Source organism: Heterodontus francisci, chromosome 34, assembly GCF_036365525.1.
Source record: "Heterodontus francisci isolate sHetFra1 chromosome 34, sHetFra1.hap1, whole genome shotgun sequence".
NCBI lineage: Eukaryota > Metazoa > Chordata > Chondrichthyes > Heterodontiformes > Heterodontidae > Heterodontus > Heterodontus francisci.
In genome coordinates this window covers 47,080,243-47,096,335 of record NC_090404.1, presented here as the reverse complement: position 1 = coordinate 47,096,335, position 16,093 = coordinate 47,080,243, and the positions used below count along the sequence as shown (strand labels likewise).

At 47.3% G+C, this 16,093-nt stretch overlaps 3 non-coding genes across 3 annotated transcripts; all 3 read right to left on the bottom strand.

The window, feature by feature from the left end:
* Positions 1–6,820: 6,820 nt before the first annotated feature.
* On the bottom strand, positions 6,821–6,892 carry trnad-guc (transfer RNA aspartic acid (anticodon GUC)). The gene has a single exon. It is a non-coding gene; the product is annotated as a tRNA-Asp (tRNA).
* A 4,923-nt stretch (positions 6,893–11,815) lies between these two features.
* On the bottom strand, positions 11,816–11,887 carry trnad-guc (transfer RNA aspartic acid (anticodon GUC)). Its single transcript has one exon. It is a non-coding gene; the product is annotated as a tRNA-Asp (tRNA).
* A 3,254-nt stretch (positions 11,888–15,141) lies between these two features.
* On the bottom strand, positions 15,142–15,213 carry trnad-guc (transfer RNA aspartic acid (anticodon GUC)). Its single transcript has one exon. It is a non-coding gene; the product is annotated as a tRNA-Asp (tRNA).
* Positions 15,214–16,093: the final 880 nt, after the last annotated feature.

Here is a 16,093-nt window from a genome sequence, read left to right as displayed (position 1 = left end):
GATAGGCGGATGTGTGGAACATATTTGCTGTTGATAGTTTTGATAAAACGGGTGGCGGGCCGCGTAGTGGATGAGAGTCTCCATGCGGCAGCGCAAAGCGATTTGGAATTCTGTAAGTTTTGTCTTACCGCGCTCGGGTGGCCTCAACAACGCTCACGCCTCCCCGTCGGGGAATTGAACCCCGGTCTCCCGCGTGACAGGCGGAGATACTCACCACTATACTAGCGAAGAAGCACAGAAAGACGCTTTCTACAGTTTGCCAGAGATTGCCAGCCACCTTTGGGCTTCATAGATGTTGTGTCAGCTTGCAGGGGGCACGTTAACATCACCATTTCGGCTACTACTTTGGAGCCAGGCAGCCGACGCAGTACCACCGCTAAAGCTCTTGACTCAATCAATTCAATTTTATCCCTTATCCCACATCATTGATGTTACATCGCACAGTGATTTGCCTCCTCTCTGTGATGGCATACATTCAACACTTTCATCCAGTTCAGTCCTGTGACAGCTGCAGAGATCTGGACGGCGGATTCGCACTTTTGCGGGCTTGATATTGCACATCATCGGCCACTACAGGCAAGCAGGAAACGCATGTGATTTTTTTTTTGCTTGTTTGCTTGTTTGTTTCTTTCTTTCTTTACTTGTTTGTTTTTCTCTCTTTTCCTGGCTTTGCAACAGAAGCAAGCACGATATGCAAAATACTTGGAGTTCAATGTTTTGGCCCACGCTGCATTATTCTTTTCCCATTTCCCGACACCACACTTTGGAAAGAAATCCTTCGTGTGGGTATCGAGAAGGATTGGCACCATGGGCTAACCGTGGATGACTTCAGGTGCACGGTGTGCAAATGTGCAAGATGGGGGTTGTTCTCTCGTGCTCACAGAAGTTTTGATCTTGGTGTTCCAAACAAGGACTGTTTTGAGCGAGAAAGCTTTTTTGTGGCAGGAGGGAAGGGTTAACCAGAGGACAAGAAGATCAATTGATTCGCATTCGAAGCAGACGTACAAGGAAAGAAGGATTAGTTTAGGCAGCATGTTGTTGTGTGAGCTGACTGAAAGTCGTGTGCTTTCAGATTGAATGTTAACATTCAAGAGAGAATGGCAGGATGCTGCAAGGGAATTAAATAAAATCAGGGCCGAAGGCAGATCACTCGAATACGTTGAGTAGCTCTTGCAAAGGGATCGCACAGGCTATGTGTATTGGGCATGTAGCATTCTCAACACTTTCTTCAGTGCCTCTGAGCACCTTGTCTCGTTGCGCTTGTTACTGAGCCATTCGAGGTTATTAACCTTTGCCACCTTTCACGTCTTTCCGTCCAGGTGGCCCTTGCTGAAGTTTGATGGCGTACAAGGTGTGTGACCTTCTTCCTCAGATTGTCTATCTGCCTTGAACAGGTGGTGGTGTGTGGCTGCTAGAGGGTTATTTTGCTGTCAGACTATGAACGCAATGGTGTTGCTGCCGCGTGAAAGATGTCGTGAAATGTGTTGCGTCGTGGCTTATAAAGCATGTTGGTTGTAGAAAGCGTTGCGGTTTAATGAAGCAATGAAATGTGCCAAGGAAAATGTGTTTCGTGCATTTTGAATGAGCTGCTTTGCGAATGCAAAGAAGAGAAAGTGGCCAGTCTGATGAGTAACGAGCGGATGTTGTGCGGTGATTGTGATAGGCGGATGTGTGGAACATGTTTGCTGTTGATAGTTTAGATAAAACGGGTGGCGGGCCGCGTACGTGTTGTGGATGAGAGTCTCCATGCGGCAGTACAAAGCGATTTGGAATTCAAAAAGTTTTCTCTTCCCGCTCTCGGGTGGCCTCAGCAACGCTCACGCCGCCCCGTCGGAGAATTGAACCCCAGTGTCCCGCGTGACAGGCGGGGATACTCACCACTATACTAACGAGGAAGCACACAGAGACGCTTTCTACAGTTTGCCAGAGATTGCCAGCCACCTTTGGGCTTCATAGATGTTGTGTCAGCTTGGAGGGGGTACGTTTCCATCACCATTTAGGCTTCTACTTTGGAGCCAGGCAGCCGACGCAGTACCACCGCTAAAGCTCTTGACTCAATCAATTCAATTTTATCCCTCATCCCACATCATTGATGTTACATCGCACAGTGATTTGCCTCCTCTCTGTGATGGCATACATTCAACACTTTCATCCAGTTCAGTCCTGTGACAGCTGCAGAGATCTGGACGGCGGATTCGCACTTTTGCGGGCTTGATATTGCACATCATCGGCCACTACAGGCAAGCAGGAAACGCATATGATTTTTTTTTTGCTTGTTTGCTTGTTTGTTTCTTTCTTTCTTTTACTTGTTTGTTTTTCTCTCTTTTCCTTGCTTTGCAACAGAAGCAAGCACGATATGAAAAATACTTGGAGTTCAATGTTTTGGCCCACGCTGCATTATTCTTTTCCCCTTTCCCGACACCACACTTTAGAAAGAAATCCTTCGTGTGGGTATCGAGAAGGATTGGCACCATGGGCTCGCCGTGGATGACTTCAGGTACACGGTGTGCAAAAGTGCAAGATGGGCGTTGTTCCCTCGTGCTCACAGAAGTTTTGATCTTGGTGTTCCAAACAAGGACTGTTTTGAGCGAGAAAGCTTTTTTGTGGCAGGAGGGAAGGGTTAACCAGAGGACAAGAAGATAAGGTGATTCGCATTCGAAGCAGACGTACAAGGAAAGAAGGATTAGTTTTTGGCAGCATGTTGTTGTGTGAGCTGACTGAAAGTCGTGTGCTTTCAGATTGAATGTTAACATTCAAGAGAGAATGGCAGGATGCTGCAAGGGAATTAAAAAAAAATCAGGGCCGAGGGCTGATCACTCGAATACGTTGAGTAGCTCTTGCAAAGGGATCGCACAGGCTATGTGTATTGGGCATGTAGCATTCCCAACACTTTCTTCAGTGCCTCTGAGCACCTTGTCTCGTTGCGCTTGTTACTGAGCCATTCGAGGTTATTAACCTTTGCCACCTTTCACTTCTTTCCGTCCAGGTGGCCCTTACTGAAGTTTGATGGCGTCCAAGGTGTGTGACCTTCCTCCTCAGATTGTCTATCTGCCTTGAACAGGTGGTGGTGTGTGGCTGCTAGAGGGTCATTTTGCTGTCAGACTATGAACGCAATGGTGTTGCTGCCGCGTGAAAGATGTAGTGAAATGTGTTGCGTCGTGGCTTATAAAGCATGTTGGTTGTAGAAAGCGTCGCGGTTTAATGAAGCAATGAAATGTGCCAAGGAAAATGTGTTTAGTGCATTTTGAATGAGCCGCTTTGTGAATGCAAAGAAGAGAAAGTGGCCAGTCTGATGAGCAAAGAGCGGTTGTTGTGCGGTGATTGTGATAGGCGGATGTGTGGAACATGTTTGCTGTTGATAGTTTTGATAAAACGGGTGGCGGGCCGCGTACTTTTTGTGGATGAGTGTCTCCATGCGGCAGTGCAAAGCGATTTGGAATTCAAGAAGTTTCCCCTACCAGCTCTCGGGTGGCCTCAGCAACGCTCACGCCTCCCCGTCGGGGAATTGAACCCCGGTCTCCCGCGTGACAGGCGGGCATACTCACCACTATACTAACGATTAAGCACACAAAAACGATTCCGACAGTTTGCCAGAGTTTGCCAGCCACCTTTGGGCTTCATAGATGTTGTTTCAGCTTGGAGGGGGCACGTTTCCATCACCATTTAGGCTTCTACTTTGGAGCCAGGCAGCCGACGCAGTACCACCGCTAAAGCTCTTGACTCAATCAATTCAATTTTATCCCTCATCCCACATCATTGATGTTACATCGCACAGTGATTTGCCTCCTCTCTGTGATGGCATACATTCAACACTTTCATCCAGTTCAGTCCTGTGACAGCTGCAGAGATCTGGACGGCGGATTCGCACTTTTGCGGGCTTGATATTGCACATCATCGGCCACTACAGGCAAGCAGGAAACGCATATGATTTTTTTTTGCTTGTTTGTTTGTTTGTTTGTTTGTTTCTTTACTTGTTTGTTTTTCTCTCTTTTCCTGGCTTTGCAACAGAAGCAAGCACGATATGCAAAATATTTGGATTTCAATGTTTTGGCCCACGCTGCATTATTCTTTTCCCCTTTCCCGCCACCACACTTTAGAAAGAAATCCTTCGTGTGGGTATCGAGAAGGATTGGCACCATGGGCTCGCCGTGGATGACTTCAGGTACACGGTGTGCAAAAGTGCAAGATGGGCGTTGTTCTCTCGTGCTCACAGAAGTTTTGATCTTGTTGTTCCAAACAAGGACTGTTTTGAACCAGAAAGCTTTTTTGTGGCAGGAGGGAAGGGTTAACCAGAGGACAAGAAGGTAAGGTGATTCGCATTCGAAGCAGACGTACAAGGAAAGAAGGATTAGTTTAGGCAGCATGTTGTTGTGTGAGCTGACTGAAAGTCGTGTGCTTTCAGATTGAATGTTAACATTCAAGAGAGAATGGCAGGATGCTGCAAGGGAATTAAAAAAAAAATCAGGGCCGAGGGCTGATCACTCGAATACGTTGAGTAGCTCTTGCAAAGGGATCGCACAGGCTATGTGTATTGGGCATGTAGCATTCCCAACACTTTCTTCAGTGCCTCTGAGCACCTTGTCTCGTTGCGCTTGTTACTGAGCCATTCGAGGTTATTAACCTTTGCCACCTTTCACTTCTTTCCGTCCAGGTGGCCCTTGCTGAAGTTTGATGGCGTACAAGGTGTGTGACCTTCCTCCTCAGATTGTCTATCTGCCTTGAACAGGTGGTGGTGTGTGGCTGCTAGAGGGCTATTTTGCTGTCAGACTATGAACGCAATGGTGTTGTGGCCGCGTGAAAGATGTAGTGAAATGTGTTGCGTCGTGGCTTATAAAGCATGTTGGTTGTAGAAAGCGTCGCGGTTTAATGAAGCAATGAAATGTGCCAAAGAAAATGTGTTTAGTGCATTTTGAATGAGCCGCTTTGTGAATGCAAAGAAGAGAAAGTGGCCAGTCTGATGAGCAAAGAGCGGTTGTTGTGCGGTGATTGTGATAGGCGGATGTGTGGAACATGTTTGCTGTTGATAGTTTTGATAAAACGGGTGGCGGGCCGCGTACTTTTTGTGGATGAGTGTCTCCATGCGGCAGTGCAAAGCGATTTGGAATTCAAGAAGTTTCCCCTACCAGCTCTCGGGTGGCCTCAGCAACGCTCACGCCTCCCCGTCGGGGAATTGAACCCCGGTCTCCCGCGTGACAAGCAGGCATACTCACCACTATACTAACGAGTAAGCACACAGAAACGCTTCCGACAGTTTGCCAGAGTTTGCCAGCCACCTTTGGGCTTCATAGATGTTGTTTCAGCTTGGAGGGGGCACGTTTCCATCACCATTTAGGCTTCTACTTTGGAGCCAGGCAGCCGACGCAGTACCACCGCTAAAGCTCTTGACTCAATCAATTCAATTTTATCCCTCATCCCACATCATTGATGTTACATCGCACAGTGATTTGCCTCCTCTCTGTGATGGCATACATTCAACACTTTCATCCAGTTCAGTCCTGTGACAGCTGCAGAGATCTGGACGGCGGATTCGCACTTTTGCGGGCTTGATATTGCACATCATCGGCCACTACAGGCAAGCAGGAAACGCATATGATTTTTTTTTGCTTGTTTGTTTGTTTGTTTGTTTGTTTCTTTACTTGTTTGTTTTTCTCTCTTTTCCTGGCTTTGCAACAGAAGCAAGCACGATATGCAAAATATTTGGATTTCAATGTTTTGGCCCACGCTGCATTATTCTTTTCCCCTTTCCCGACACCACACTTTAGAAAGAAATCCTTCGTGTGGGTATCGAGAAGGATTGGCACCATGGGCTCGCCGTGGATGACTTCAGGTACACGGTGTGCAAAAGTGCAAGATGGGCGTTGTTCTCTCGTGCTCACAGAAGTTTTGATCTTGGTGTTCCAAACAAGGACTGTTTTGAACCAGAAAGCTTTTTTGTGGCAGGAGGGAAGGGTTAACCAGAGGACAAGAAGGTAAGGTGATTCGCATTCGAAGCAGACGTACAAGGAAAGAAGGATTAGTTTAGGCAGCATGTTGTTGTGTGAGCTGACTGAAAGTCGTGTGCTTTCAGATTGAATGTTAACATTCAAGAGAGAATGGCAGGATGCTGCAAGGGAATTAAAAAAAAAATCAGGGCCGAGGGCTGATCACTCGAATACGTTGAGTAGCTCTTGCAAAGGGATCGCACAGGCTATGTGTATTGGGCATGTAGCATTCCCAACACTTTCTTCAGTGCCTCTGAGCACCTTGTCTCGTTGCGCTTGTTACTGAGCCATTCGAGGTTATTAACCTTTGCCACCTTTCACTTCTTTCCGTCCAGGTGGCCCTTGCTGAAGTTTGATGGCGTACAAGGTGTGTGACCTTCCTCCTCAGATTGTCTATCTGCCTTGAACAGGTGGTGGTGTGTGGCTGCTAGAGGGCTATTTTGCTGTCAGACTATGAACGCAATGGTGTTGCTGCCGCGTGAAAGATGTAGTGAAATGTGTTGCGTCGTGGCTTATAAAGCATGTTGGTTGTAGAAAGCGTCGCGGTTTAATGAAGCAATGAAATGTGCCAAGGAAAATGTGTTTAGTGCATTTTGAATGAGCCGCTTTGTGAATGCAAAGAAGGGAAAGTGGCCAGTCTGATGAGTAAAGAGCGGATGTTGTGCGGTGATTGTGATAGGCGGATGTGTGGAACATGTTTGCTGTTGATAGTTTTGATAAAACGGGTGGCGTGCCGCGTACGTGTTGTGGATGAGAGTCTCCATGCGGCAGTGCAAAGCGATTTGGAATTCAAAAAGTTTCCCCGAACAGCTCTCGGGTGGCCTTGACAACGCTCACGCCTCCCCATCGGGGTATTGAACCCCGGTCTCCCGCGTGACAGGCGGGGATACTCACCACTATACTAACGAGAAAGCACACGGAGACGCTTTTTACAGTTTGCCAGAGATTGCCAGCCACCTTTGGGCTTCAAAGATGTTGTGTCAGCTTGGAGGGGGCACGTTTCCATCACCATTTCGGCTTCGACTTTGGAGCCAGGCAGCCGACGCAGTACCACCGCTAAAGCTCTTGACTCAATCAATTCAATTTTATCCCTCATCCCACATCATTGATGTTACATCGCACAGTGATTTGCCTCCTCTCTGTGATGGCATGCATTCAACACTTTCATCCAGTTCAGTCCTGTGACAGCTGCAGAGATCTGGACGGCGGGATCGCACTTTTGCGGGCTTGATATTGCACATCATCGGCCACTACAGGCAAGCAGGAAACGCATATGATTTTATTTTGCTTGTTTGCTTGTTTCTTTCTTTCTTTCTTTACTTGTTTGTTTTTCTCTCTTTTCCTGGCTTTGCAACAGAAGCAAGCACGATATGCAAAATACTTGGAGTTCAATGTTTTGGCCCACGCTGCATTATTCTTTTCCCCTTTCCCGACACCACACTTTAGAAAGAAATCCTTCGTGTGGGTATCGAGAAGGATTGGCACCATGGGCTCGCCGTGGATGACTTCAGGTACACGGTGTGCAAAAGTGCAAGATGGGCGTTGTTCTCTCGTGCTCACAGAAGTTTTGATCTTGGTGTTCCAAACAAGGACTGTTTTGAGCGAGAAAGCTTTTTTGTGGCAGGAGTAAAAGGTTAACCAGAGGACAAGAAGATAAGGTGATTCGCATTCGAAGCAGACGGACAAGGAAAGAAGGATTAGTGTAGGCAGCATGTTGTTGTGTGAGCTGACTGAAAGTCGTGTGCTTTCAGATTGAATGTTAACATTCAAGAGAGAATGGCAGGATGCTGCAAGGGAATTAAAAAAAAATCAGGGCCGAGGGCTGATCACTCGAATACGTTGAGTAGCTCTTGCAAAGGGATCGCACAGGCTATGTGTATTGGGCATGTAGCATTCCCAACACTTTCTTCAGTGCCTCTGAGCACCTTGTCTCGTTGCGCTTGTTACTGAGCCATTCGAGGTTATTAATCTTTGCCACCTTTCACTTCTTTCCGTCCAGGTGGCCCTTGCTGAAGTTTGATGGCGTACAAGGTGTGTGACCTTCCTCCTCAGATTGTCTATCTGCCTTGAACAGGTGGTGGTGTGTGGCTGCTGGAGGGTTATTTTGCTGTCAGACTATGAACGCATTGATGTTGCTGCCACGTGAAAGATGTAGTGAAATGTGTTGCGTCGCGGCTTATAAAGCATGTTGGTTGTCGAAAGCTTCGCGGTTGAATGAAGCAATGAAATGTGCCAAGGAAAATGTGTTTAGTGCATTTTGAATGAGCCACTTTGTGAATGCAAAGAAGAGAAAGTGGCCAGTCTGATGAGTAAAGAGCGGATGTTGTGCGGTGATTGTGATAGGCGGATGTGTGGAACATGTTTGCTGTTGATAGTTTTGATAAAACGGGTGGCGGGCCGCGGACGTGTTGTGGATGAGAGTCTCCATGCGGCAGTGCAAAGCGATTTGGAATTCAAAAAATTACCCCGAACAGCTCTCGGGTGGCCTTAGCAACGCTCACGCCTCCCCGTCGGGGTATTGAACCCCGGTCTCCCGCGTGACAGGTGGGGATACTCACCACTATACTAACGAAGAAGCACACAGAGACGCTTTCTACAGTTTGCCAGAGATTGCCAGCCACCTTTGCGCTTCAAAGATGTTGTGTCAGCTTGGAGGGGGGCACGTTTCCATCACCATTTAGGCTTCTACTTTGGAGCCAGGCAGCCGACGCAGTACCACCGCTAAAGCTCTTGACTCAATCAATTCAATTTTATCCCTCATCCCACATCATTGATGTTACATCGCACAGTGATTTGCCTCCTCTCTGTGATGGCATACATTCAACACTTTCATCCAGTTCAGTCCTGTGACAGCTGCAGAGATCTGGACGGCGGATTCGCACTTTTGCGGGCTTGATATTGCACATCATCGGCCACTGATGGCAAGTAGGAAACGCATATGATTTTATTTTGCTTGTTTGCTTGTTTGTTTCTTTCTTTCTTGACTTGTTTGTTTTTCTCTCTTTTCCTGGCTTTGCAACAGAAGCAAGCACGATATGCAAAATACTTGGAGTTCAATGTTTTGGCCCACGCTGCATTATTCTTTTCCCCTTTCCCGACACCACACTTTAGAAAGAAATCCTTCGTGTGGGTATCGAGAAGGATTGGCACCATGGGCTCGCCGTGGATGACTTCAGGTACACGGTGTGCAACAGTGCAAGATGGGCGTTGTCCTCTCGTGCTCACAGAAGTTTTGATCTTGGTGTTCCAAACAAGGACTGTTTTGAGCGAGAAAGCGTTTTTGTGGCAGGAGGGAAGGGTTAACCAGAGGACAAGAAGATAAGGTGATTCGCATTCGAAGGAGACGTACAAGGAAAGAAGGATTAGTTTAGGCAGCATGTTGTTGTGTGAGCTGACTGAAAGTCGTGTGCTTTCAGATTGAATGTTAACATTCAAGAGAGAATGGCAGGATGCTGCAAGGGAATTAAAAAAAAATCAGGGCCGAGGGCTGATCACTCGAATACGTTGAGTAGCTCTTGCAAAGGGATCGCACAGGCTATGTGTATTGGGCATGTAGCATTCCCAACACTTTCTTCAGTGCCTCTGAGCACCTTGTCTCGTTGTGCTTGTTACTGAGCCATTCGAGGTTATTAACCTTTGCCACCTTTCACTTCTTTCCGTCCAGGTGGCCCTTGCTGAAGTTTGATGGCGTACAAGGTGTGTGACCTTCCTCCTCAGATTGTCTATCTGCCTTGAACAGGTGGTGGTGTGTGGCTGCTGGAGGGTTATTTTGCTGTCAGACTATGAACGCAATGGTGTTGCTGCCGCGTGAAAGATGTAGTGAAATGTGTTGCGTCGTTGCTTATAAAGCATGTTGGTCGTAGAAAGCGTCGCGGTTTAATGAAGCAATGAAATGTGCCAAGGAAAATGTGTTTAGTGCATTTTGAATGAGCCGCTTTGTGAATGCAAAGAAGAGAAAGTGGCCAGTCTGATGAGTAAAGAGCGGATGTTGTGCGGTGATTGTGATAGGCGGATGTGTGGAACATGTTTGCTGTTGATAGTTTTGATAAAACGGGTGGCGGGCCGCGTACGTGTTGTGGATGAGAGTCTCCATGCGGCAGTGCAAAGCGATTTGGAATTCAAAAAGTTTTCTCTTCCTGCTCTCGGGTGGCCTCAGCAACGCTCACGCCTCCCCGTCGGGAAATTGAACACCGGTCTCCCGCGTGACAGGCGGGGATACGCACCACTATACTAACGAGGAAGCACACAGAGACGCTTTCTACAGTTTGCCAGAGATTGCCAGCCGCCTTTGGGCTTCATAGATGTTGTGTCAGCTTGGAGGGGGCACGTTTCCATCACCATTTCGGCTTCTACTTTGGAGCCAGGCAGCCGACGCAGTACCACCGCTAAAGCTCTTGACTCAATCAATTCAATTTTATCCCTCATCCCACATCATTGATGTTACATCGCACAGTGATTTGCCTCCTCTCTGTGATGGCATACATGCAACACTTTCATCCAGTTCAGTCCTGTGACAGCTGCAGAGATCTGGACGGCGGATTCGCACTTTTGCGGGCTTGATATTGCACATCATCGGCCACTACAGGCAAGCAGGAAACGCATATGATTTTTTTTTTTGCTTGTTTGCTTGTTTGTTTCTTTCTTTCTTTACTTGTTTGTTTTTCTCTCTTTTCCTGGCTTTGCAACAGAAGCAAGCACGATATGCAAAATACTTGGAGTTCAATGTTTTGGCCCACGCTGCATTATTCTTTTCCCCTTTCCCGACACCACACTTTGGAAAGAAATCCTTCGTGTGGGTATCGAGAAGGATTGGCACCATGGGCTCGCCGTGGATGACTTCAGGTACACGGTGTGCAAAAGTGCAAGATGGGCGTTGTTCTCTCGTGCTCACAGAAGTTTTGATCTTGGTGTTCCAAACAAGGACTGTTTTGAGCGAGAAAGCTTTTTTGTGGCAGGAGGGAAGGGTTAACCAGAGGACAAGAAGATAAGGTGATTCGCATTCGAAGCAGACGTACAAGGAAAGAAGGATTAGTTTAGGCAGCATGTTGTTGTGTGAGCTGACTGAAAGTCGTGTGCTTTCAGATTGAATGTTAACATTCAAGAGAGAATGGCAGGATGCTGCAAGGGAATTAAAAAAAAATCAGGGCCGAGGGCTGATCACTCGAATACGTTGAGTAGCTCTTGCAAAGGGATCGCACAGGCTATGTGTATTGGGCATGTAGCATTCCCAACACTTTCTTCAGTGCCTCTGAGCACCTTGTCTCGTTGCGCTTGTTATTGAGCCATTCGAGGTTATTAACCTTTGCCACCTTTCACTTCTTTCCGTCCAGGTGGCCCTTGCTGAAGTTTGATGGCGTACAAGGTGTGTGACCTTCCTCCTCAGATTGTCTATCTGCCTTGAACAGGTGGTGGTGTGTGGCTGCTGGAGGGTTATTTTGCTGTCAGACGATGAACGCAATGGTGTTGCTGCCGCGTGAAAGAAGTAGTGAAATGTGTTGCGTCGTGGCTTATAAAGCATGTTGGTTGTAGAAAGCGTCGCGGTGTAATGAAGCAATGAAATGTGCCAAGGAAAATGTGTTTAGTGCATTTTGAATGAGCCGCTTTGTGAATGCAAAGAAGAGAAAGTGGCCAGTCTGATGAGTAAAGAGCGGATGTTGTGCGGTGATTGTGATAGGCGGATGTGTGGAACATGTTTGCTGTTGATAGATTTGATAAAACGGGTGGCGGGCCGCGTACGTGTTGTGGATGAGAGTCTCCATGCGGCAGTGCAAAGCGATTTGGAATTCAAAATGTTTTCTCTTCCCGCTCTCGGGTGGCCTCAGCAACGCTCACGCCTCCCCGTCGGGGAATTGAACCCCGGTCTCCCGCGTGACAGGCGGGAATACTCACCACTATACTAACGAGGAAGCACACAGAAACACTTTCTACAGTTTGCCAGAGATTGCCAGCCACCTTTGGGCTTCATAGATGTTGTGTCTGCTTGGAGGGGGCACGTTTCCATCACCATTTAGGCTTCTACATTGGAGCCAGGCAGCCGACGCAGTACCACCGCTAAAGCTCTTGACTCAATCAATTCAATTTTATCCCTCATCCCACATCATTGATGTTACATCGCACAGTGATTTGCCTCCTCTCTGTGATGGCATACATTCAACACTTTCATCCAGTTCAGTCCTGTGACAGCTGCAGAGATCTGGACGGCGGATTCGCACTTTTGCGGGCTTGATATTGCACATCATCGGCCACTACAGGCAAGCGGGAAACGCATATGATTTTTTTTTTGCTTGTTTGCTTGTTTGTTTCATTCTTTCTTTACTTGTTTGTTTTTCTCTCTTTTCCTGGCTTTGCAACAGAAGCAAGCACGATATGCAAAATACTTGGAGTTCAATGTTTTGGCCACGCTGCATTATTCTTTTCCCCTTTCCCGACACCACACTTTAGAAAGAAATCCTTCGTGTGGGTATCGAGAAGGATTGGCACCATGGGCTCGCCGTGGATGACTTCAGGTACACGGTGTGCAAAAGTGCAAGATGGGCGTTGTTCTCTCGTGCTCACAGAAGTTTTGATCTTGGTGTTCCAAACAAGGACTGTTTTGAGCGAGAAAGCTTTTTTGTGGCAGGAGGGAAGGGTTAACCAGAGGACAAGAAGATAAGGTGATTCGCATTCGAAGCAGACGTACAAGGCAAGAAGCATTAGTTTAGGCAGCATGTTGTTGTGTGAGCTGACTGAAAGTCGTGTGCTTTCAAATTGAATGTTAACATTCAAGAGAGAATGGCAGGATGCTGCAAGGGAATTAAAAAAAATTCAGGGCCGAGGGCTGATCACTCGAATACGTTGAGTAGCTCTTGCAAAGGGATCGCACAGGCTATGTGTATTGGGCATGTAGCATTCCCAACACTTTCTTCAGTGCCTCTGAGCACCTTGTCTCGTTGCGCTTGTTACTGAGCCATTCGAGGTTATTAACCTTTGCCACCTTTCACTTCTTTCCGTCCAGGTGGCCCTTGCTGAAGTTTGATGGCGTACAAGGTGTGTGACCTTCTTCCTCAGATTGTCTATCTGCCTTGAACAGGTGGTGGTGTGTGGCTGCTAGAGGGTTATTTTGCTGTCAGACTATGAACGCAATGGTGTTGCTGCCGCGTGAAAGATGTAGTGAAATGTGTTGCGTCGTGGCTTATAAAGCATGTTGGTTGTAGAAAGCGTCGCGGTTTAATGAAGCAATGAAATGTGCCAAGGAAAATGTGTTTAGTGCATTTTGAATGAGCCGCTTTGTGAATGCAAAGAAGAGAAAGTGGCCAGTCTGATGAGTAAAGAGCGGATGTTGTGCGGTGATTGTGATAGGCGGATGTGTGGAACATGTTTGCTGTTGATAGTTTTGATAAAACGGGTGGCGGGCCGCGTACGTGTTGTGGATAAGAGTCTACATGCGGCAGTGCAAAGCGATTTGGAATTCAAAAAGTTTTCTTTTACCGCTCTCTGGTGGCCTCAGCAACGCTCAGCCTCCCCGTCGGGGAATTGAACCCCGGCCACCCGCGTGATAGGCAGGGATACTCACCACTATAATAGCGAGGAAGCACGCAGAGACGCTTTCTACAGTTTGCCAGAGATTGCCAGCCACCTTTGGGCTTCATAGATGTTGTGTCAGCTTGGAGGGGGCACGTTTCCATCACCATTTAGGCTTCTACTTTGGAGCCAGGCAGCCGACGCAGTACCACCGCTAAAGCTCTTGACTCAATCAATTCAATTTTATCCCTCATCCCACATCATTGATGTTACATCGCACAGTGATTTGCCTCCTCTCTGTGATGGCATACATTCAACACTTTCATCCAGTTCAGTCCTGTGACAGCTGCAGAGATCTGGACGGCGGATTCGCACTTTTGCGGGCTTGATATTGCACATCATCGGCCACTACAGGCAAGCAGGAAACGCATATGATTTTTTTTGCTTGTTTGTTTGTTTGTTTCTTTCTTTCTTTACTTGTTTGTTTTTCTCTCTTTTCCTGGCTTTGCTACAGAAGCAAGCACGATATGCAAAATACTTGGAGTTCAATGTTTTGGCCCACGCTGCATTATTCTTTTCCCCTTTCCCGACACCACACTTTAGAAAGAAATCCTTCGTGTGGGTATCGAGAAGGATTGGCACCATGGGCTCGCCGTGGATGACTTCAGGTACACGGTGTGCAAAAGTGCAAGATGGGCGTTGTTCTCTCGTGCTCACAGAAGTTTTGATCTTGGTGTTCCAAACAAGGACTGTTTTGAGCGAGAAAGCTTTTTTGTGGCAGGAGGGAAGGGTTAACGAGAGGACAAGAAGATAAGGTGATTCGCATTCGAAGCAGACGTACAAGGCAAGAAGGATTAGTTTAGGCTGCATGTTGTTGTGTGAGCTGACTGAAAGTCGTGTGCTTTCAGATTGAATGTTAACATTCAAGAGAGAATGGCAGGATGCTGCAAGGGAATTAAAAAAAAATCAGGGCCGAGGGCTGATCACTCGAATACGTTGAGTAGCTCTTGCAAAGGGATCGCACAGGCTATGTGTATTGGGCATGTAGCATTCCCAACACTTTCTTCAGTGCCTCTGAGCACCTTGTCTCGTTGCGCTTGTTACTGAGCCATTCGAGGTTATTAACCTTTGCCACCTTTCACTTCTTTCCGTCCAGGTGGCCCTTGCTGAAGTTTGATGGCGTACAAGGTGTGTGACTTTCTTCCTCAGATTGTCTATCTGCCTTGAACAGGTGGTGGTGTGTGGCTGCTAGAGGGTTATTTTGCTGTCAGAGTATGAACGCAATGGTGTTGCTGCCGCGTGAAAGATGTAGTGAAATGTGTTGCGTCGTGGCTTATAAAGCATGTTGGTTGTAGAAAGCGTCGCGGTTTAATGAAGCAATGAAATGTGCCAAGGAAAATGTGTTTAGTGCATTTTGAATGAGCCGCTTTGTGAATGCAAAGAAGAGAAAGTGGCCAGTCTGATGAGTAAAGAGCGGATGTTGTGCGGTGATTGTGATAGGCGGATGTGTGGAACATGTTTGCTGTTGATAGTTTTGAGAAAGCGGGTGGCGGGCCGCGTACGTGTTGTGGATGAGAATCTCCATGCGGCAGTGCAAAGCGATTTGGAATTCTAAAAGTTTTCCCTTCCCGCTCTCGGGTGGCCTCAGCAACGCTCACGCCTTCCCGTCGGGGAATTGAACCCCGGTCGCCCGCGTGACAGGCGGGGATACTCACCACTATACTAACGAGGAAGCACACAGAGACGCTTTCTACAGTTTGCCAGAGATTGCCAGCTACCTTTGGGCTTCATAGATGTTGTGTTAGCTTGGAGGGGGGCACGTTTCCATCACCATTTAGGCTTCTACTTTGGAGCCAGGCAGCCGACGCAGTACCACCGCTAAAGCTCTTGACTCAATCAATTCAATTTTATCCCTCATCCCACATCATTGATGTTACATCGCACAGTGATTTGCCTCCTCTCTGTGATGGCATACATTCAACACTTTCATCCAGTTCAGTCCTGTGACAGCTGCAGAGATCTGGACGGCGGATTCGCACTTTTGCGGGCTTGATATTGCACATCATCGGCCACTACAGGCAAGCAGGAAACGCATATGATTTTTTTTGCTTGTTTGTTTGTTTGTTTCTTTCTTTCTTTACTTGTTTGTTTTTCTCTCTTTTCCTGGCTTTGCAACAGAAGCAAGCACGATATGCATAATACTTGGAGTTCAATGTTTTGGCCCACGCTGCATTATTCTTTTCCCCTTTCCCGACACCACACTTTAGAAAGAAATCCTTCGCGTGGGTATCGAGAAGGATTGGCACCATGGGCTCGCCGTGGATGACTTCAGGTACACGGTGTGCAAAAGTGCAAGATGGGCGTTGTTCTCTCGTGCTCACAGAAGTTTTGATCTTGGTGTTCCAAACAAGGACTGTTTTGAGCGAGAAAGCTTTTTTGTGGCAGGAGGGAAGGGTTAACCAGAGGACAAGAAGATAAGGTGATTCGCATTCGAAGCAGACGTACAAGGAAAGAAGGATTAGTTTAGGCAGCATGTTGTTGTGTGAGCTGACTGAAAGTCGTGTGCTTTCAGATTGAATGTTAACATTCAAGAGAGAATGGCAGGATGTTGC